This window comes from Muscardinus avellanarius (assembly GCF_963383645.1).
Source record: "Muscardinus avellanarius genome assembly, chromosome: 14".
Lineage (NCBI taxonomy): Eukaryota > Metazoa > Chordata > Mammalia > Rodentia > Gliridae > Muscardinus > Muscardinus avellanarius.
The window spans coordinates 71755103-71778786 of record NC_137800.1 but is presented as its reverse complement, the minus strand read 5'-3'; positions in this window follow the sequence as shown (position 1 = coordinate 71778786).

Genomic DNA, 23684 nt, shown 5'->3' with positions numbered 1-23684 from the left:
TAAAAGAATAGTCACCCGTACAACCCACAGACGCAAAAGTTTTGAACTTCTCCAAAAATTTGTAGAAGACCAAGAAGTTACCTAAAAATCCATCTGGAAGTAAGTTCCCTTAGAGTTTTGCTATATTGACTTAGGTGCATAAATAGGATATTTTTTAACGACGTACTTTTCCTACTGTTTGTGCCCTACTTTATTTTAGCGGGTTTTTTCTTTTCTTTTCTTTTCTCTTCTTTTCTTTTTGCCAGCAGTTACACAGCACTAACAGTTTTCAGCAGCATCTTTTTGGTGGCTGTGTGATATCCCATTCCGCACTTGTAACAGATTAGCCTCAAGTAGATGATGTTAGCTGTTAGCCATTTAGGTTGTTTCTTTTTTATTACTAATATTACAAACAAAACAGCAACTGCTATGATGTACTTTAGTGTCAATACACGTTTGCTCTAAGATTGCTTACTTTCTTAAAATAAATACCTGGAGACAATTGTGCTAGGTCAAGAGGAATTTCCAGTTTTGATAAATATTGCCAAAATTCACTCCCAGGAGGTGTCCTCAATCTATTCCCACCTGCAGTGTAGGAGAGTACCTGTTGCCCCTGCCCATGCCTACACAAGCTCCTATCCAGCTTTGCCTATGGTTGTCCATCCAGGAGGCTGAAACCCTGTGTGTCTGTAATCTCAGTACTTGGGAGGCTGAGACAGGAGGATTGCAGGTTCAAAGCCAGCCTCCGCAACTTGGGGAGGCTCTCAGCAATTTAGGGAGACCCTGTCTCCATATAAAAATAAAATTGGGCTGAGGATATAGTTCAGAGGTAGAGTATTCCTGGGTTCAATCCTCAGCACACACACACACACACACACACACACACACACACACACACACACCAAGGCTTTTTTCTCTCTCTCTTTCTTTCTTTCTTTCTTTCTTTCTTTCTTTCTTTCTCTCTTTCTTTCTTTCTCTTTTCTTTTCTCCCTTGCAGTACTGGGGATTGAACCCAGGGCCTTGCACTTGTTAGGCAAGCACTCTACCACTGAGACACATCATAGCCCCACAGAAGGCTTTAATTTGCCCTTATATATGACTGGACCAATTGACAGTCACACCAGTTATGTGTGCAGGTGCCTTTATACCCATCATCTTCACCCCACTAAATTTTAATTAAGAGATTTTTAGGCTTAGAAAAAAAAAGTACAGAAGACCTGTATACAGTTTATTTCTGAGAAGGAAACATATTGGGGGTGGGGGGGAGTTACTGGGGATGGAACCCAGGGGCATTCAACCTCCGAGTTACACCCCCTGCCCTATTTTTTTATTCTTTATTTTGAAACAGGGTCTCACTAAGTTGCAGAGGACCTTACTAAGTCGCTGAGGCTATCTGAGAACTGTGATCCTTCGGTCTCAGCTTCCCTAATCCTGGGATTACAAGCGTTGCGCCACCATGCCCAGCCTCATTACTAATGTTTTTGAGGTCCTCTGTATGCCCTCAGCGAGATCTCACACCTGGGCACGCAGACTTCCCTCCATTTTTTGTCCATTATAAACTGTGTCAGGCAAGCAAGGGGTGCCCAAGTCTACTGGCACGGCACTGTGTGATATGGCTTTTCTTTCCTCCAAAGTACATGTACCGTTTACATTTCCCTCTGCAGATCTTAGCATAGTCAGATTTTCTTTTTTTTTTTGCCTCTCTAATGAATGTGGATTAATAGATCTTTCTGTTAAACTTATATTAGACCCCCTGCCCTATTTTTTTTAATTATTCTTTATTTTGAAACAGGGTCTCTCTAAGTTGCAGAGGGCCTCACTAAGTGGCTGAGACTGTCCGCGAACCGCGATCCTCTGGTCTCAGCCTCCTGAATGCTGGGATTACTAGCGAGCGCCACCACACCCGGCTTCTTCCAAAAATTTTAAAGTCATCCTTTTTATCTGTTGGTTTTGATCTATTTAAATGTGATTTGATGTACGCATCTGACTTATTTTTTCCATATAGGTAGCCAGTTGTTTCAGTGTTGTTTCTAACAGTCTTTCTCCATGGATTAGAAATCATATCCCCACTCTGTATAAATTCTCATATCTGAGCGGGCCTGGTTCTAGACTCCGTCTCTCCCTGGGCTAATATTTATAAATAGTTGTCATAATATACTATGGCTTGAATCTTGACTGTGGTGGTGGATGGAGGTTAAGGTTCCTCTTCCAAAATTCCCTGGTGTTCTGGGTTCTTGCCTGCACCTTATACAGTTAGAATCAACCTGAGAACCTAAAAAAAAAAAAAAAAGTAGCTTGAATTTTAATAAAAATACACTCAAAAAATCAATTAGACAAATCTATCAATATTTTACTTTTCATTCTTTTAGATCCTGAAGACTTTTTATTTTCATACCTAAGAGTTTGGCACATCTTTTGAGAGATTTATTCCGAGGAACCTTTACATTTTTGGCTGCTACTTTCATATCTACGTGTGTGTGTGTGTGTGTGTGTGTGTGTGTGTGTGTGTCTTACTAGGGATTGAACCCAGGGGCATTCTACCTCTGAACCACACCCCCAGCCCTGTTTTACATTTTAATTTAAAATAGGGTCTTGCTAATATGCCAAGGCTGGCTTCGAACCTATGATCCTACTGTCCCAGCCTCCCAAGTATTGGGATTACACATGTGTACCGTCACATCTGTCTCACATCTACATTTTCTAAATTGTATTTTTCTAGGTGTCCAGTGAATAGAAATTCACTCTCTTATTAATGTTAACAATGTGTTCTCAGACTCAACACTAAGGCATTTCTTTGGTCATGAATTATTTAGGAGGCTCTAATTTTTTTCCAAGTATATGGTTTGGTTTGAGTTGCTGCCTCTGTCTAACAGCAGAGAATGCTCAAGAACACAGTCTGTTCGATTCCTTGTTACAAATCAAATATTGCTTTGTGCCCTACTGTGTGATCTTTTGGAAAGTGTCATGTGTTCTTGGGGAAAAAAAAGGTGTGCATTCTCTACATAGGTCTCTTTGATCAAGTCTGCTCATGTGTGGCTCAGATCTCCTGTGCCCTTTCTATTCATCCTGGGAGGCCATCAATTACTAAAAGAGATGTGTTAAATTCTCCCTCTGTGAATATGGAATTGTCAGGGTTTTTTTTTTTTTTTGCTTCATATAATTTGGTGCTATGTTTAGAACCTGCAGGTTATAATTATATCTTTCTAATGTGTTGCTCCTTCATATCTTCTCTTATTGGCTTATTTCCCATACCCCAAACAAACCTTTTTGCTTAAAAGACAACTTTGTAGAGTTTTAATGTAAGTACACCATTCTCTTTGGGCTACTGCTCTTTTGCGGGTATTTCCCATGAACATGTATTTGTCCTTACATCTTAAATATGTCTCTGTCTTTAGTGCATGTAGTTAGGAATTCAATATGACTGATAATCTGTCTTTCAAAAAAACTTTAATTTTGCTTATTCTGAGTTATGCTTTACTCAGATTTATTTCAGACATCTTGTTGTGTACTTTATACTCAACCTAATTGTTCTCTGCCTCTATTTTCTTTTCCTGCATCTATTTTATGGACCTTTTTTTTTTTTTTTTACTTAATGGTGTTCCCTACTGATATGGAAATCATGCCTACTATTTCTTTTCTTAAGAAATAAGCTTTACATATTTTAATATGCAACTTGCTTTCACAAATTCCTGGAGCAATCAATATTTGTGACCTATCTCCCCCAAATTTCTGAAGATTTTCTCATCTCTCCCCATATTATATATTATTATATTCAACACCTTCATTCTACCTTGTTTTTATGCTCCCCAACTAAACTTAACCCCAGCCCTTTTTGTTTTTATTTTGAAACAAGGTCTTGCTAAGTTGCTGCGGCTGTCCTCAAACTTGTGATCCTCCTGTCTCAGCCTCCCAAGTATTGGGATTACAGGTGTGTACAACCATGCCTGGCTTTAATATTGCTTTTTGTTTGCATGCACTTTTTTATTATTTTTCTTTTTCTGTTTGGTACTTTTTAATTATAAATTAATATTCAACTGGGACTTTATATGTGGGTGGATAAGAGAGCTGGGGATGAATCTGTGGCCTCCCAGAGAAATTTTATGTTGATTTCAACCAAGGATATTCCCAACCCGTGGCACTATTTTACAATAATTTCTTGGTGGAGTGTCCAAGACCACACTAGCAATATAAATTTAAATATCATATCTATATAAGTATGCATGTGTGACTATAAGTTATAAAGAAGCACTTTTTTTTAAATTTTAAACAAGCTTCCTGTCACCTCCTGTGAGCAAGCAATTGTTTTAGTTCATACTCACTCTGGGGACTCAGCTCCAACTTCCTCCCCTCTAAGCCCCAGGCCTTTTCTCGTGCACCTGCTGGTCCCTAAAACCTAACCCTCCAGATTCCCAGGCTGACAACCAAACCCGGCCAACCGCCATCCCAACTCCAGCAGCCCAGAGGACCCTTCAGATGCCTCCTACATTTTTGCAGGTGGAGCCATGCCTGTGTTAGACCTTAACATCTTTGGATAAAGACACATTTTTCATAATACACATAATTCACAAGATACATTTTTCATAATACACAAAAACTCATGTTGTTGAAAATAGAAGTATTCAGTCTACCGCTCAACAACCTAAAAGGGTGCTGTCACATCAATTCCCGTTCACCCACAGTTGTACCAAAGGCTAAGATTGCACTTACCGGATTCTTCTTCGGGCTCCAAACAGTCCTTCGTACTGGGTATGAAGATATTTCTGATGAAGGCCATTTCTTACAAAGCATTCCCAGGTTAAGCCCAGGCCACATTTTAATGAAAAAACTAGAAAGTATTTCACAGAAGGAGAAGAAGGTGAGCAAGAACTTCAAGTCCTAACCCCAGGTACTCCTTGAATTCAGAGAAGGGGGGAAGGCATCAGAGATAGGTGAATCTGTGGCTCAGGCCTTTTTTTTTTTTTTTTTTTTTTTTGGTGGTACTGGGGTTCCTGGAAGCCCTTCTACCTCCGGGCTACACTCCCAGACCTATTTTTTATACTTTTTTATTTGGAAACAGGGTCTCATAAGCCAGCGCGCGCGGCTGGCTTCGAACCTGCGCGATCCTCCTGTCTCTGCCTCCCAAGCGCGGGGATTACAAGCATGCGCCACCACGCCCGGCTTGGCTCAGGCCTTTGATCCCAGTACGTGGGAGGCTGAGGTTGCGGGTTCAAGGCCAGCTTCAACAACTTAGTGAGGCCTTCAGCATCTTAGCAAGACCCTGTTTCAAAATAAAAAAATGAAAAGTCTGGGTTGTAGCTCGAAGGTAAAAATGCCCCTGAGTTCAATCTCTAGTACCACCAAAACCAAAAACCAAATTAAAAACAAAGAAGGAAAAAAAAAGTAAAAGTAAATACAAAAGAAGTGTGTCTTGTCTTTCTGAAACCATCAGTTGTCACCTTCACTTCTTCCTACTTTGTTTGAAAAAAAAAATAGCAGAGAAAACCCCAGAATCGTTAGAAAACATGTGGTCACACATTCTCATCGCCAAGGACAATGATTCATTAACCTTGGGTGAAAAAGTACAAAACCCAGCCCTTGGCCGCCTCTGCTCACCCACAAACCCTCCTGCCCGCTAGTTTCTTACATCGGTCAGGCTTTGCAGCGTGATCTCTCTCATTAGCACACCCAGGGGACGTGCTGTCACGTTGTTAAGGCACACATTTGAGAATGCGGTCAGAGTTTACGGGCCAGAGGAGAAAGTTCTAGAATGTTATGAATTTCCCTCACCTAACTCTCCCAAGACAGGAGTTCGGGAGGATGGATGCTTTCTACATTTTCTAAGCCTCGTGAAAGTAGCCCATAGGGGAAGAGGGTTCTTGAGAAGCATACCCAGTAGAAAACCGTTTCTTAGAGTGGACCTGCCTGACCTCCTGGTTTTGCACAATTTCTCACTGAAGGGCTGAGGTGGGGTGAGGGTGCAGGTGCAGGGGTGGGAGCAGGTCTTTGAGGAGGGAGGGGTTCCACGAAGTGATTCTGGGGAAGGAGAGATAGGATGAAGAGAAGGGAAGGGAGTCGCGTATGCCTTTTAAGAAGACATCCCACAGCCAGGCATGGTGAAGCACATCTATAAGCCCAGTACTTGAGATGCTGAGACAGGAGGATCTCAGGCCCAAGGCCAGCCTCAGAAACTTAATGAGATCCTGCTTCCAAAAAAATATATATATAGCCAGACGTGGTGGCGCACGCTTGTAATCCCTGCTCTTGGGAGGCTGAGACAGGAGGATTGTGCAGGTTCAAAGCCAGCCTCAGCTACTTAGTGAGGCTCTCAGCAACTTAGTGAGAATCTGTTTCCAAATAAAGTATAAAATAGGTCTGGGAGTGTAGCCCGGAGGTAGAAAGCCCCTGGGTTCCACTCCCCAGTACCACCACCACCACAAAAAAAAAAAAAAAAAAAAAAAAAAAAAAAAAATATATATATATATATATATATATATATATATATATATATATATATATAGGCTAGTGGTGAGCTCAGAGGTAAAATGCACCTGGGCATAATCCCTAGTAATGAGGTAAGGAGGGAGGAAAGGAGGGAGGGAGGGAGGGAGACAGGGGGGAAGGAAGGAAAGAAGAAAGGAAGACAAAGGAAGATAGGAAGACAGCAAGAAAGGAAGACATCCACAGCAGGGGCCTGTGAACACATTTCCGGTCCTGTCCTTAGACCCCGTCAGACACTGAGCAACTTACTCCCTGTCCACCCCTCTCCCTACCCAGCATCTCGCTTCCCTGCCTGACTGAACTGAAGGTTAAGGAAGTCCTACAAAAGGGGATTCCCTCTCCCCCCGGGGGCTTTCGCGTGGAAAGAGCACTTCAGTTAGCCCTGCCCTCCAGGCAGTACAGCGGCTTCCTCTTTGCGGCTCACCCTCAGGACAGAGCTCTGAGGTCCTGCCTCAGGCTTCAGCCCCCAGACAGCCCTGCATGGCCAGCTTTCTCCCACCGGTCCTTGCTTGGCAGCCCTTCCCTTGAGGCCCGAGCCTCCACTGACAGCCTCCACTGCACACACTTCTCCCAGCATGGAAGCCTGGACTTCACCCACAGGCTTTGAGAACTACAGAGGGGCCAAGAGGGGAGCCCAGAGTGCAGACATGTAAATTATGCTTTTCAGTAGAATCTCCCTGTTAGGTTTTTCCCTTTGGGCTACTTCTTAGTCACCCTGTACTTTCCAGTTAGGGGCTTATTTGTTCACCTAATGAACCAAACAAATAGAAATAACTCTGATTTCCTGCACTCTGGCTCCTCTTCCCCTCTGAGTAACTAGTAGCACCTCATCCTTTCTGTGAGGGATCCGAGACATGATTTGAATGTTGAATATGACAAAGAAGACCAACACACAACCTAGCAAGTCATACACAAAACACAGAGCAACTGTGGTCTCGGTACTGATTCGAGGCTTCCCCCACCCCACCCAGTGTCCCGCAGGCTCAACACAGCCCTCCAGAAGGAAAACCTTCCATAGAGCCAGGCATGGTGGTGCACACCTGTATCCCCAGTACCTGGGAGGCTGAGACAGGAGGATCACAGATTCAATGCCAGCCTTAGCAAATTAGCAAGACCCTGACTCAAAACAAAAGTGAATTTTATAAAAGGGCTAGAGGTGTGCAGTTCAGTGGTAAGACATCTCTGGGTTCAATCCCCAGCACTGACCATGAATCACTCTTTGATTCCAGTCTTCCCATGTGGTTTCTTCCTTTCACCTACGCCTCTGCTATGATGCTATTTGCCCTGTGTTGACCTCTCCTCCCTGCCCCGGGGACCCTAAGGGATGCTCTCTGCCAGGGATTCGGGAGCAAGCAGGAGATGCTAACATAGCCTCCCCCCACACAGCCCCAATAGGTACCACCCCAAACATTGACCCCATACCATGCGTCTGTGTGTGCAAAATTTGAGTCTTCACTGGAGGTCAGACCAGAGACTGTGAAGCTACTAGAGGAGGGCATAGGTTCAACACTCCAATATATAGGCACAGGTAGAAACTTTCTCAACAAAACCCCCAAAGCTCAGGAAAATAAAACAAGAATTAATAAGTGGGATGCCATTAAACTAAAAGGTTTCTGCTCATCAAAGGAAACCATCAAGAGTCCAAAGAGGAAGCCTACAGAATGGGAGAAGGTCTTTGCCATCTATGCCTCTGACAGAGGACTAATATCTGGAATATATAAAGAACCTAAAAGACTTTATATTACAAAAACAAATAATTCAATCAAGAAATGGGCAACACGGGAAGATGATGACCGAGAAAAGCAGCATTTAAAAGTCCTGTTAACACTCGATCTCTAGTGCCACAAAATTAGTGCTTTTCATAGCCAGAAAACACTATCAGCAGAGATGTAAACACAAGGGATAGAGAAAAAGAAGACTTGAAGAACAACCAGAGACCAGAAAATAAACCAGCCAGCATTGCGGTGGCAAAGCCATGCTGGTGCCATCTTGCCTCACAGCACCAGGTTCCAGAGAGGAAAGGGACTCAGAATAGAGCTCAAAACTAGAAAATAAATACGCCAGCCTCACAGCCAAGGGTGTGGCAGCAGAGCCATATTGCCAGCAGCTGTGGCGAGTTCACCACACCCGCGACAGCTCCAGATCAGCACACACAATAACTGTAAGTAAAATTGTGGCCCCTAAAGGAGAAATCCCAGCACTGCACCACCAGGGACTTGCACAGCTTTGATAATCTCCCTGGGTCTGAGATTTTGCAGTCCAACCCAATGAAGGAGTAGTGGTGGCAAAGATACCACACCCTAGTTGCAGCTCCCCATGGGAAAATGCCCAGCTTGGCACCCCCACGGTCTCACACAGCCTTGATTAACTCCCTGGGTCTGTGCAATACAACTCAGTAAAGGAGTAGTGGCAGCTGAGATTACCACACACTCGAGATCCAGAGTACCCTAAGTGAAGTCATGGTGACCCAGGGAAGAACCCAGAGAAGGCACAAAATTCTGAAATCATGGGAAAAAGGAACAACAATAGAGCAATGAATGCCTATAACCCCACAATATCAGAACCTGATAACACAGAAATTCAGAGATCTCCAGAAGATCAAATCAGGAATATAACTGTAGAAATAATACAGGATCTTCTAAAAGAATTTAGAGAGAGTCTAAAAGAATAAAGGATGCAATAATTGAAGTAAAGGCATGAATTCAAACTATAAACAGTCAATTAGACCACATGGGGAATAGAATCTCACTCCTAGAAGATGATTGCTCCAAAAACAAATGCATAATTTATAACTTGGAAAAAAAATACGACAGCAGGAATCTGACATTGAAGAAATATGGGCCCATTTTAAGAGAGCTAACCTAAGAATAATAGGAATAGAGGAGGAAAAAGAAGGTGAAACCAAAGGGATCAACAATCTCTTCAAAGAAATAACAGAAATTTTTCCAAACATAGAGCAAGAGGTCGATACACAGGTCCAGGAAACTTATAGAACCCCCTTTAGACAGGATCAGAGAAGAGGATCCCCACGCCACATAATTGTCAAAATGACCAATGTGGAAGCCAAGCAGAGAATCTTAAAGGCAACAAAAACCAAAGGCCAAGTGACATTCAGAGGCAAACCAATTAGAATCACTCCAGACTTCCCAAACCAAGTCATGAGAGCCAGAAGGGCTTGGAGTAACATATTCCAAACTCTGAAAGAAAACAACTTCCAGCCAAAAATTTCCTACCCAGCAAAACTATCTATCAAATTAGATTGGGAAATGAGAAGCTTCCATGACAAACAGAAACTGAAGGAATTTATGTCTTCAAAACCAGCGCTAGAGAAAATACTCAAAGAGATTAACTACAAAGAAGAAATAGGTAATATACACCAGAACCAGAGAAACAAGATTTTCCATCCAGCAGACAACTAAGTGTCGGGGCCCACTCGGCTGGACTGAGATGGCACCCAGGCTTGTTGCCAGCGTGGATTCAAGATGGCGCCTAGGCTTGCAGCCAAGTCATGAGACTCACAAGATGGACGTCTCCTTGAGCATGCGCAGTGTGCCATGCTACGTGCCTGCAGAATGATCAGTAACGCAGCACCTCGTGCTACCACCAGTCTACCTATGAGAGAGTCAGAAATGTGCATGCCCTAGCTGTGGAAGCTTGGGGTTGGTAGGGAATAGAGGGAGGGATTATGATGCTGATATATATTGTGCTTTTTGTACGCATTGTCAGAGACATATTGAGAGACATATTAGAAGAAGAGACATATTAAGGATCCATTAAAGAAGAATTCATATTTCAGCTGAAAAGGTGTCTGTGTCGTTCTCTAAGCCCCTGCGGGTCGGAGTCTTAGGGGACGATAACTAAGCAAAGAAGAATAAACAGCATTTCAAACAGAAATAAAATCTTAACATGTTAGGAATTAAAAATTATCTCTCAATAATCACACTGAATGTAAATGGCCTCAATTCCCCAATAAAAAGACATAAAGTGGCAAAATGGATTAAAAACCAGAATCCATCCATCTGCTGATTATAAGAAACATACTTTACAAGTAAAGATAGTAACAAACTCAAGGTAAAGGGCTGGAGCAAGGTAATTTGTGTTAAGTAGCCATCCTAACAAATGTGAAATAATATTTCACTATAGTTTTTATTTGTATTTCCTTAATGATTAGTTATATTATGATAATGATGAGTGGTATTCATGTGTTTATTTATAAAATCTTTGGACATTCATTATCTATTTTAGTCTTTTACCTATTTCTAAATTGTATTGTTTGCTTTTATTGTTGCTAATTTTTAGGATTTCTATTTGGAATATTAATATACCTTCAGATATAGCATTTGGAAATATTTTATCCCATTCTATCAGTAACTTTTAACTCTGTTTACATTGTCTTTGGATGTGCAATATTTTTTATTTTTCATGAAGTTTGTTTGTTTATTCTTTTGTTGCCTGTGCCTTTGGAATCATATCCAAGAAATCACTGCCAATTTCAATGTTGTGAAGTTTTATGACCCAGGTTTTCTTCTAAAAGTTTATAGTCTTAAGATTTACATTTAGGTCTTTTATCTATTTTGAGTTAATATTTGTATATGGTGCTAGGTAAGGGTCCAATTTTACTCTTTTTCATATAATTATTATTTTCCACAATATTTAGTGAAAAGATTATTATTTCCTTCACCAAATGTTCTTGGAAACCTTGTCAAAAATAACTTGACCACATATGTAAGAATTTATTTCTAGCCTTTTTATTTTACTCCACTGGTTTATATATCTGCCTTTATAGCAGTACTACACTGTTTCAATTATTGTAGCCTTATAAGGTTTGAAATCAGAAAAAAAGGAACCAAACAGTTCAAATAATGATACATCTATATTCTAAGGTATCACTACCAGTCTCACTAACGTGTACAAGGAAGAACATGGAGGGACATATACCAAGATCTGTGTGCACACACATTTGTACTACTTTGAATATCACTATGAGCTGTAATTACAATGAACTAATAAAATATTTTTTAAAAAAAAGAAATAAATGAGCAACAAGCCAAGCATGGTGGTGCACACTTAAAATCCCAGTGTTTGGGAGGCTGAGACAGGAGGATTGTGGTTCACGAACAGCTTCAGCTACTTAGTGAGGCCCTTTGGAACTCATTGAGACCCTGTTTCAAAATTAAGAATAAAAAACAGGGATAGGGGTATAGCTCAGAGGTAGAATGCCCCTGGAATCCATCCCCAGTGCCCCCCAAAAAGAAAAAAGAAGCCGGGTGTGGTGGCGCACACTTGTAATCCCCGCGCTTGGGAGGCTGAGACAGGAGGATCACACGGGTTTGAAGCCAGCCTCAGCTACTTAGTGAGGCTCTCAACAACTTAGTGAGACCCTGTTTCCAAATAAAATATAATAAAAGGTCTGGGATTATAGCCCAGAGGTAGAAAGCCTCTGGATTCCACCCCCAATACCACCAAAAAAAAAAAAAAAAAAAAAACTTGGGAGACTGAAGTGGAATGTAGCCCTGGGTTCAATCTCCAGTACAAAAAAAAAAAAAAAAGAAAGAAAGAAAGAAAAAGAAAAAGAAATAGGCAACTGAATTGAATAGACACTTCAAATAAAGAAGAGATACAAATGGCCAATAAAAACATAAATAATGTTCAACATCATTAGCCATCAGGGAGATGCAAATCAAAACTACACTGAGATTTCATCTAACCCCAATCAGAATGGCTAGTATCAAGAAGTCACATAACAATAAATATTGGTGAGGATGTGGGGAAATAGAAATTCTTCTACACGGTTGGTGGGATTGCAAACTAGTTCAGCCACTAATGGAGATGAGTGTTGAGAGTCCTCAGAAAACTGAGAATGGAGCCACCATATAATCCAGCTATACCACTCCTGGGTATCTTTTCATAGCAGCAGAATTCACAATAGCCAAATTATGTAACCAACCTAGGTATCTATCAACAGATGAATGGATTACAAAATTATGGGATATACACACAAATGGAATTCTACTCAGCGATAAAGAAGAATAAAAGTATGATATTTGCAAGAAAATGGAAGGAACTGGAGAACATTATGTTAAGTGAGACAAGTCAGTCACAGAAAGTGAAGGGCCATATGTTTTCTCTGATATTCGCAAGCTGGGGAGTAATTGGGCTATCAGAGGGACTCCAGACAATGGAGGAGAAACCTCAGTGGAGCCAGGGAGGTGGTCTAAGGGAGAAGGAGGGGCTAAGCTAAGTTAGTCAATGGAAATACTGCCATCAACTACGTGAGCGTAAGTGAATATATCAACGTTAATCTTAGTGCTAGGGAATGTGGGGAGGGGGGCACAAAGTGCCGTATGCATGTATGTCATTGTCAACATGCTTGACATTATTTTATGAGACTATAATGCACCAATAACAGCACATTATTTTAAAAAAGAATTTGAGCCAGGCATGGTGGCGCCCACTTTTAATCCCAGCATTTGGGAGGCCGAGACAGGAGGATTGCGGTTCGTGGACAGCCTCAGCTACTTGGTGAGGCCCTTTGCAACTCAGTGCGACCCTGTTTCAAAATATAGAATAAAAAAGATAGGGCTGAGGATATAGCTCGGAGGTAGAATGTCCTTGAGTTCCATCCCCAGTATTGCAACAACAACAACAACAAAAAAATTGGGGTCTTCAAAACAACAGTGAGAGGGAGACTTCTGTCTCTTTGTGACTAAGAGCTTTGGACATCACCACCTACTCTTTCTTCCCCCTATGTAATTTAGCTGCAGGCACAGAGGAGCTGTCTACGTCTGCCTTCCAGGTGTTTATCCTCCAGGGTCGGGTCCTGATGTTGGTTTCCTCTGCTCGCCATGTGTGAGAATCGTTATTCCAGAGATCAGTCATCTGCAAGATGATGATATTTATTTAGCACCAGGTGCGGCTTTCTTTCCCTCATCTCATTGCTATGCGGAGCCCTGGGGACCCTGCGTGCGCAATGATTCTGAAGAAAGCCAGGAATGTCTCCCCGACCCCAGCAGAGCTGAGAGCAGCTGGTGGCAGGAGAAGTGCGACAGAGGGTCTCCCTGTATCTGTGATGGCCACAAGGCTGCCTCTTGCACAGAAGCATCTGATGTAGCTTAACAGTTTTATTTTCAAGGTCACTTATCAGCAACCCCATAGAAAGCCCATTCCACTGGGGCCAGAAGGAGAAAAGAAACTAAGGCTCCCGGTAAGGCTCACTAGACACCCACATCACAGGTTAATCCTCAGGATAATTCCAATGCCTGATATTAAAATGTCCACTCTGGTATGGAAAAAAATGATGTGCAAATACGCCTGACCCAAAAGACTATGATTAGATATGGTGGTCCTATGTCTGTGTTTTCCAGATTCTGAATAATCTGCTCCACAGATATCCCTGGTGGGATATCTCCTGGTGCTAGGCCAGTAAAGAGGCTCATGTGCCTATGTTTCCTTAACACCCTACAAAATTTCTATGGGACATTCTACAAATATCCTCTAGGCAATACCAGAGAACACTGAGCCAAAAAAAAAAGAGAGAACTCAACTTTGTCCGTGGTCACTTACAAAGTAGAGAAGCAAGCAAGCTAAAACTCCTGAGAATGTGTACACAGTAACTTGAATGAGAGAAAAATGTCATGATGCCACTAAGTTAAAGACTATCTTTCAACTGAGCATGGTGATTCAGGCCTATAATCCCAGATACTTGGGAGGCTGAGGCAGGAGGATCGCAAATTTGAGGCCAGCCTGGACAACTGAGTAAGACCCTGTCTCAAAATTAAAAAAAAAAAAAAAAAGGGCTGGGATGTAGCTCAGTGGAAGAGTGTTTGCCTGGCATATGCAAGATGTTAGGTTTGATCCCAATTTTAAAAAGAAACAAAAAAGAAAAAGATTGCCATTCTGTTATTCTATGTTTAGCCAAATAGACCCTTCCTGAAGACCAAAACAGGAAGTCTACTGTCTGCAAGAGGCAGGTTTGATTGGTGACAAGTTGAAGAAGAAGCTGTGCCAGAAGGTCAGGCAACCAGGAAAAAGGGAGGCTGGGAGCAGAAGCCAGGTTTTTGTTGGACCCTGGGTGTCACCTGTCGGTCCAGGCTGAAATAGGCCACTGAGTGTGTGAGCAGGGTCTAGCGAAGCAGACAACCAGCATCAGAGGATGTGACAGTGTGTGCCAGGGGCTAAGACTAGGGACAGAAATGCCAGTGTGTCAGTCAGCTTTTCATTGCTATGACAGGTAACCTGAGCTAATCAACTTATGAAAGGAAAAGGTTTGCTTGGGCTCACGGGTTTCAGCCCACAACTGATTGCTCCTATTGCTTTGTGCCTCTAGTAGCCCCTCTCAGCAGGAGGGTCTGAGGGACCCAAAAGCCACTCACATTAGGGACAGGAAGTGAGGGGGAGAGAAGAGACCAGGATCCCACAGTCCCAAGGGCATGCTCCAGTGATCTGATGACCTTCCTCTGGGCTCCAAAATTTTATCACCTCCTGATAGTGCCAAGCTGGGACTAAGCCCTCAACACAGGGGCCTTTGAAGACGTTTAAGATCCAAGCCATATTGGTCATGCTGAGGAACAGGCCACCCACTGACCCGAAGCACCCACTGACCCCAAGCAGCTAGGCCAGGGTTGCAGGACCAAATCTGCCCCGCAGAGCCAGAGCACCCACCTCGGGGCACTCTGTGTCCCTGCCTGGGGCCAGATTTTGTTCCCAAGAACCATGGAAGATTCTGACAGCCTTCCTTTATTAAGGGCATTTCCACTGATCGGTGAGTTTTTAACACAAGATGTATTCAATATGTCTTGGGCTTGAGACATATTGCTCTCTTCTGGATCTCTAACCACTGAGGCTACCAGCTTTTCCATATCCATTCCCATCACCCAGCCTGGATCCCTGGCCCATCATTTTTCTCACTTACATCCATGTTTCTTCTTCTACTTAACCCCTTTCTCCCTTAGTCATACTTGTGAGGCTAAATCTCAGTGCTATTTAAACTCAGCTCCCAAACCAAGTCATCTACGAGGCTAGAGAAAAACATCCCTGTTGACTGACTGGTCTGCTGAACCATGCTGACTGGTCCTGCTTTCTGTCTATGACCACAGACCTCAAGTGGTCCCCAGCAGAGTCTGGGTAATTCCCCAGCCAACTCACTTTGCCATCTCCCTCTGCAAGATGACAGTTTCTTATGTTCTCCTCTTTCCCCACTCTCAGCTGATGACCTTGGTTCTCATTACACTAGAAAACCAAATCAAAGAGAATTCTACCAAGTTCCTGAATCTGTGTTCTATGGCTTCATTTTCCAGGACTTCTCCACTTGTGCAAAATCAAGGACATCATGATTCTTCTCTCTCTCTCTCTCCTGACCCAACTCTCTACTCATTCCTCCCAGCCTAGGCATATTCCGCAATAGCTCCTACGTTGAAGTATCTCATGAAAATAGTCCTATAAGAAGCTACAAGGCCCTACAGTAAATACAGTGTGGGATGAACACGTAAAAATACACACAGGTCAACGGAATATAAGAGAGTTAAGAAATAGACTCAAGTTATTCTAGAAATCAACATAATCTAAAGGTGGTAGCCCAAAACTGCTGGGGTAAAGATAATGTTTTTAAATGCAGGCTATTGGGGAAACTGAATACTCACTGAAAAAATATAATGAAGGTATATCTATTTCTCATAATCTATATGAAATAAGTGCCTCAGGAATCAGAGATCCAGGTACAAAGTGAAACTACAAATCCTAGAAGGAAGCACAGGTGAGCTTCTAATGCAATTTAAAATCATGATGATACAAAGGAGAGACTAGTTAATTTGACTGCAAAAAAAAAAAGTGGGGCGAAAAGCCAAATGTATAGTCAAAACACAAATAAAAACTATTAGAAAGGTTATAAAAAAAACCAATACCTAATATAGAAAAGTAAAAATTGCCCAGCACAGTGGACTTTCCCAGGACTTGGGAGGCTGAGATAGGGGGATCGCAGATTTGAGGCCAGCCTCAGCAGCTTAGTGAAACCCTGTTTCAAAATAAAAAATGAAATAGGGCTGGGGGTAAAGCTTGGAGGTAGAATGCCTCTAGATTCAATCAGTAACACACACACACACACACACACACACACACACACGCATGCATATACACATACACACACACAATGTACATATAATTCATTGAAAGAGATAAGAAATTGGTGGCGCACACTTGTAATCCCAGTACTTGGGAGGTTGAGGCAAGAGGATCACGCAGATTCGAAGCCAGCCTCAGCTTCTTAGTGAGGCTCTCAGCAACTTAGTGAGACCCTGTTTCCAAATAAAATATAAAATAGGTCCGGGAGTGTAGCCCTGAGGTAGAAAGCCCCTGGGTTCTATCCCCAGAACCACAAAAAATATATACATATATATGACCAATTCACTCCTAATAAAAATGCAACTGAGTAGTACTCTTTACTCAGCAAAGTTACATAAAAATAATTCAAAGATTAATGCTTACATATTTTTGAGGAAGCTAAGAAACAGGCTCTCTGGTACATTGCTGATGGGATCGTGATATGCTATAACCCTATAGAGAGCACTTTGGCAGTATCTGACCAAACACATATTTACCCTTTGACCCAGAAATTCCACTTCCAGGAATTTACCCCAAATATATACCCCCCATAAAATAAAAATACCGCAAATTACTCACCATGTCATTATTTATAATTGCAGAACATTGGAAACTACCAAAATGTCCATACATAGGAGATTGGTTGAATAAAACGTGACATCTACAGAAAATGGATCACAAGATATATAAAAAAAATATGAGGAGGGTCTCTGTGAATTGATATGGAGTGATTTCCTCTTATGGATCAAAGAGAGGAAATTAAAACTAAGACTCCAATTCTGTTGGGATAAAAACCCAGAATACCTACCAGATAAAGTAAGTGAGTGGCAAGAGGACTAAGGGTGAACCTCAGGGATCAAAGACAGAGGGAAGCAATTTCTGAGGCAAAGCACCCAGCCATTGGAAAAACAGTGACCCTGCAGCCTCCGGCCAGGGCTAAGACCAATGCTGGGCCTCCTGTGATGTAGCCAGGTACAGCTGCCCAGATGGGCAACTGGAGGGCAGAATGCAGGCAGACGTTCACAGACTGGTGAGTTCCCATGTGGAACCCACAAGAAGCCAGGCTTAGTCTTAAAATACTTTGGGGGAAGTTCCCCTGAATCTAGTTTTATGCTTTGACAGAGAAAATAAAAGGTCTTGAGTAAATCTGGTGAAAGGCTATTAGGTTTAAGTAAATTTAACACACACACACACACACACACACACACACACACACACACACACACACACCTCTAGATGATCCAGCCAGAGCTGTTCATCCCACACAAAGTCCTTGTTCCTGACTTCAGCTATTGCACAGGTCATGTAAGATAGAAAGCCCCCTATAGCATTCATGAGAATCATATTGCTTATGTTAATTTCTAGTACATGAGTTGAAAAGTCATGAAGCTCCTGAGCTGATGCAGATGATGGCTATTCTCTGAGAATGCAGGTTGCACTGGGATGTGTTCGTTCATTTATTCAACAGATGTTCTTTTCCTGAGTATAGAGAGTTTACAACCCATTATGGTGAACACTGTGGGTCCACGACAATGAATACACTTCCCCTCTCTTGGGACTGGTCACAGGCCAGTTGGACTGTGTGTGTCCAGGGTGGAGGAAGCCCTAGAGCTGGGGTGGATGTGCTCATTACCTTCTGGGTTTCTGCAGCAGGGCCTGATGGATAAATTGTCTGTGTGTGTGTGTGTGTGTGTGTGTGTGTGTGTGTGTGTGTGAGTGAGACTGGGGATTGAACCCAGCAGCATTCTACCTCTGATTACACTCCCAACCCTATTTTTTTTAATTATGAAACAGGGTCTCGCTAAGTGCCGAAGGCATCACTAAGTTGCTGTGGATGGTCTTGAACTTGCAATCCACCTGTGTCAGTCTTCCAAGTACTAGAATTACAGGCATATGTTGATGCTTCAGGCTTGTACGGATATTTTAATCAGATAACTGAGAGCATCAGAGGAATTTTTAAATATTATTTTTAAATTAGATCCTCACCCTGCTCTTAGCAGCACAGCCTGAGGCCAGCAGTTCCTACACCAAATCAAAATTTAAAAATAAAAAAAAATCACTTGGTTGCTCCCAAGTAACAGTATGCTTATGGTTTTACTCATTTTTTTCCCCTACAGCCATCATTTACTAAATACTATGTGCTGGCTACTGAGCTGGGACTTTGCAAATGTTTTCTTATTTAATTTGCATAACAGATATAAATTAGACTCTATTCATCTTACATGTTGAGGTCACTGATGGTCCATAATGCTCAGGTCCCACCCAGGCTACTTCTGAAGGGTCTGGAACCCAGGGCCTTGCTCATGCAAGATTGAGCTGCATCCCCAGCCTGTCTGACAGACAGCATTAAAAGCAGACACTGGCCCATGCTTGGCATACAGTCTACACATATCAGGTGTCTATTGTTCCCATACACATTCTTAAGCACAGGGATTTGCCAGGTGTTGGCGACCAGGCTTCCGGAGTGATCTCTGTATCAATTAGACATCCAGATACTAAAACCCCAAAAGAGACCTCCAGCCTCTCTCTCTCTCCACCCTCATTAGCACATTCTGGTGAAAGCAAAAGAAGAACTTGCGAGGGAGGGCCGTCACGGGTCTTGTCACTTGCAGCATGGTGACGCCTGGCCACTGTGGGAGTTTTGAGGAAGGAAGTAACACTGACATCACAGAAATAGAGAACTAAAAATGTCTCAGGCTGTCATCTTGTCCAGGCACCTGAGAGAGACAGGACAAGGCTTTTCGCCTTGAAAGTTTTTGCTGCTGAGGATCCAGAAATATTCTCCACTCGATTTGGTAATTGCTTGCCAGTTTTGAATCTCCCAAAATAAAGATAGAGTGCAAATTCTTATTTAACTTTGGTCTCCTGTAGCTTTCTGGGTGAGCTTTAGTCCTCTCTCAACCTCCCTAACTCCTGAAGATAAGTGTTGTGAGTGACTATTTAACTGTTCATTGCTGGCCAACAAAACACAATTACCCACCCCTACATTCTGCACTTGGGAGAGAGAGAGAGAGAGAGAGAGAGAGAGAGAGAGAGAGAGAGAGAGAGAGAGAGAGAGAGAGAGAGAGAGAAGAAGAAGAAGAAGAAGAAGAAGAAGAAGAAGAAGAAGAAGAAGAAGAAGAAGAAGAAGAAGAAGAAGAAGAAGAAGAAGAAGAAGAAGGAGAGAGATTAATCTATATCACTTGCAGTTTTCAAATATATGACCATGGTTCATACTCTTCACTCCTGTTCTTCACTCTCTCCCTATTACAGAATTGTACATCTATGGCTCTCTCCATGTGACTTCGCAGTAGCTCTTACTAGAATTAGTACATGCATCTCTTCACCCCATCGATGGTTTGCTCAGCCATATGACTTGCATTGAAAGACAGATGTGAAAGTCATATAACGAAGGCTTTGAAACATGCTTGCATGATTTGATTTGGCCTCTTGTGTTTCTGCCAGCACTATGAGAAGACTGTGACCCAGGTTGTGCCAATTCTGGAATGAAATAGACAGTGCAGGCCCAAAGTAGACTTGTAGCTTGGAGCCTTGCCCAGCTGAGCTTAGCCAAGATCAGCTGAGTCCATCCAACATCAGCTGAATCCCAACCAATCCTCAACCCAGAGAATAAGAAGAATAAATGTTTGTGATTTAAGCCACTAAGATTTGGGGAGTTATTTGTTATGCGATATTATAGCAGTATAGATGATTAACAAAACTACCAAAATAAGCCGGGCGTGGTGATACACGCTTGTAATCCCAGCATTCGGGAGGCTGAGACCAGAGGATTGCAGTTTGCGGACAGCCTCAGCTATTTACTGAGGTCCTCCCCAACTTAGTGAGACCCTGTTTCAAAATAAAGAATAAAAACATAGGGCAGGGGTATAGCTCAGAGGTCGAATGCCCCTGGGTTCCATCCCTAGACCTGCAAAAAAAAAAAATTACCAAACAAGATATAATCCTCATGATGGCCAGATTGCTAGCCAATCTGTTTCTCCTCTTTCATAAAACCTCCCTCGGTTGTTTTAGCTTCTTTATAACTTGACCAATCCAAACTATTCTTTTATGGTGTCTTGAATGTTAGCACCTGTTTATATTCAATATAATGCTTTCTAGAACTCCTCCTGGTATACTATTTATGTATTATTTTATTTTATTATTTATATATTATTTTATATTATTTTTTGTGGTGCTGGGGATGGAACCCAGGGACATCCTACCTTCAAGCTACACCCTTAGCCCCATTTTTTATTCTTTATTTTGAAAGAGAGTCCTACTGAGTTGCAAAGGGCCTCACTAAGTAGCTGAGGCTATCGCAGTCCTCCTGTCTCAGCCTCCCTAATGCTGAGATTACAAGCGTGCGCCACCATGCCCGGCTTAATGCTTGTATTTTGAAACCTTACCAAAAAGACTAAAATGTCACGGAGAATGGGGACCATGCAAGTACAGTATTGGAAATAAAATACAATAATTACAAATGTTCTGTGCCACTATCTCCCATCTTTGTCAGAATAAGGCCTTCAGTTTTGAAATCATAACACACTATCACTGTATTTATGGAGATAGCTAGCCTAGAGCTATTCACACAGTAGACATAAGAGGTATTCTGGTAACTAGGAAATGTCCATTGGAAAGGCAAATACAATTTCATTTTTGTCAATCAGACAAAGATTTCAGATCTATTCATATTCAATACACCCTATTTTTTGGTGGTACTGGGGGTGGAACCCAGGGGCTTTCTACCTCCAGGCTACACTCCCAGACCTATTTTATATTTTATTTGGAAATAGGGTCTCACTAAGTAGCTGAGGCTGGCTTCGAACCTGCATGAATCTCCTGTCTCAGCCTCCCAAGCACTGGGATTACAAGTGTGCGCCACCACGCCTGGCTCACCCTATTTTTGATAGAGGTAATATTTAATTATCAAATTTTGAGAGGTATTAAATATAAAAACTTCTCTTTATTACCAAAATTATGTTAATAGAATAGGTGGTAGCTGGAGGATCCTCCTATTTGAGAGGACTATGAAGTTAAACCTTGTAAAAATCAATGCTCACTCTCAATTTGAGTTGGATAGGTTTAATTTTTGTTAATAAAATATACTTGTGTATAAAAGCCAATCATCTCTGATTTTCATATTCTATATTTGGTAACAGAGAAAATTCTTCAGAATCACCTTTTTCCCCTTACAGTTTAGTTTCAAACACAGTGTAGTTCCTCTTTTTATTTATGTAAGCAGAGAGATTTGTTTTATGTTAAAGCATTCAATGAACTGGTAGTTTTTTTAAAGATGTGTATTTACTTTTCATACACAGGAACTTTCCAGATGACTGGTCAAATTACTACATTCACACGGTACATTTAACTGAAGTTAAAAATAAAACAAAAGAACAATGGACTGAGCCGGCCCTTGACCCCATTTATGGGCATGACTATCAAAGCACCTGCCTGATTTTCTAATATGCCAGAAAGTATACACCAAAGTGGATCCTTTCCATTAAATCAGTCACAATATCCACTTATTCCAAGGGACTACTGATCATTCACGTAGACAATCAATGTGTGTGTGAAACTGTGCTGAAAATCTTTCCAGTCCTTCAACACCTACTGAGCATTTTCAAAATATTGTTTAAGGCAGCAAATATTTGTCCTGTGAGAATGGATGGGATTTTGGAAACAGAAAAAGTCATTTAGAAGCAAGTTCAGTGAGAAAGAGGAAAAATCAAGCTGTGGGATATAAAGAAGAAACTTAAACTCACAATCCAGAGATAACCACCATCAATACCCTCTTCTATTTTCTTCCAGAAAATTTTCTATGTATATGTCATGGATGCAGGTTTGGTTCTCTTTGTTTTTATCCCCAGATAATATTATCATTCTTTTCCTTCTTTCTTTCTCCTGTCTTTCTTCCTTCCTTTCTCTCTCTCTCTCTCTCTCTCTCTCTCTCTCTCTCTCTCTCTCTCTCTCTCTCTCTCTCTCTCCTTCTTTCTTTTTGTGTGTATGTGTTGCTGAGGATTGAATCCAGGGACATTCTACCTTCAAGCCACACACTCCACCTTCCCCCAGCCCTATTCTATTTTTTATTTGAAAACAGGTTCTCGATAAGTTGCTTAGGTTGCCTTCAAACCTGTGATCATTCTGTCTCAGCCTCTCAAGTACTGAGATTACAGGTGTGTGCTACCACACCCTGCCTCATAATTCCCATTTGATGAGGTTCAGAGAAGCTATGTAGTAGGTAAACAGCTGAACATCAGGAAGTATCCTAACTTTCAACTTCTTTCAAAATGTTTGAAGAGACATGAACAGTTAAACAGAAAGAACACTGTCTTATATATCCCCTGTTCCTTGGCAACAATATAATGAAGAATCCCATCCATACCATGGCAATGCATGACAAGTGAGAGGACAACCTGAAGGAAGAGAGAAAAAAGTGATGTGGTTCTGACAGAAGATAAAGAGAATGGGATGTAGATGGTGCACGCTTATAATCCCAGCATTCGGGGGGCTGAGACAGGAGGATCATGGTTCACGGACAGCCTCAGCTACTTAGTGAGGCCCTTTGCAACTCAGTGAGACCCTGTTTCAAAATAAAGAATAAAAAATAGGGAAGAGGGTGTAGCTTGGAGGATGAAAGCCCCTGGGTTCCATCCCCAGTACCGAGAGAGAGAGAGAGAGAGAGAGAGAGAGAGAGAGAGAGAGAGAGAGTGAGAGAATGGGATGTTTTACTCAAAATGATCATTTATGTAAAGAATTGGTGAGCATGTGTGAGTGCACAGGTATGTGTTTGCGTGTGTATATGTGGAGAGGGCTTTCATTACAAGTCACAAAAGTTATTTCCCAATTCTCAGCATTGGAGTAAGTCCTCTTAAAATGGAAGAAGTACCACATAAGCAAGATCTGATAAGATGTAATGACCATTTACCTTTACCAAGTCTTTTCAAAGACAATAAAATCCTCCCATGAATCCCTCTCATGGAGAGGATTATACCATGTTTAAATATTCTCTCCAGGTGCACACAGATTAAAGTTTTCCAAACTCCAAACCTGAGCAATCAATGGGATCAGACTAGCCTTATCACCATCTGTCTTCTTGGATTGCTGTAGCTTGGGTAGGAAGTGCCTTCTAAAGGCCCATGGGTTAAAAGCATGGT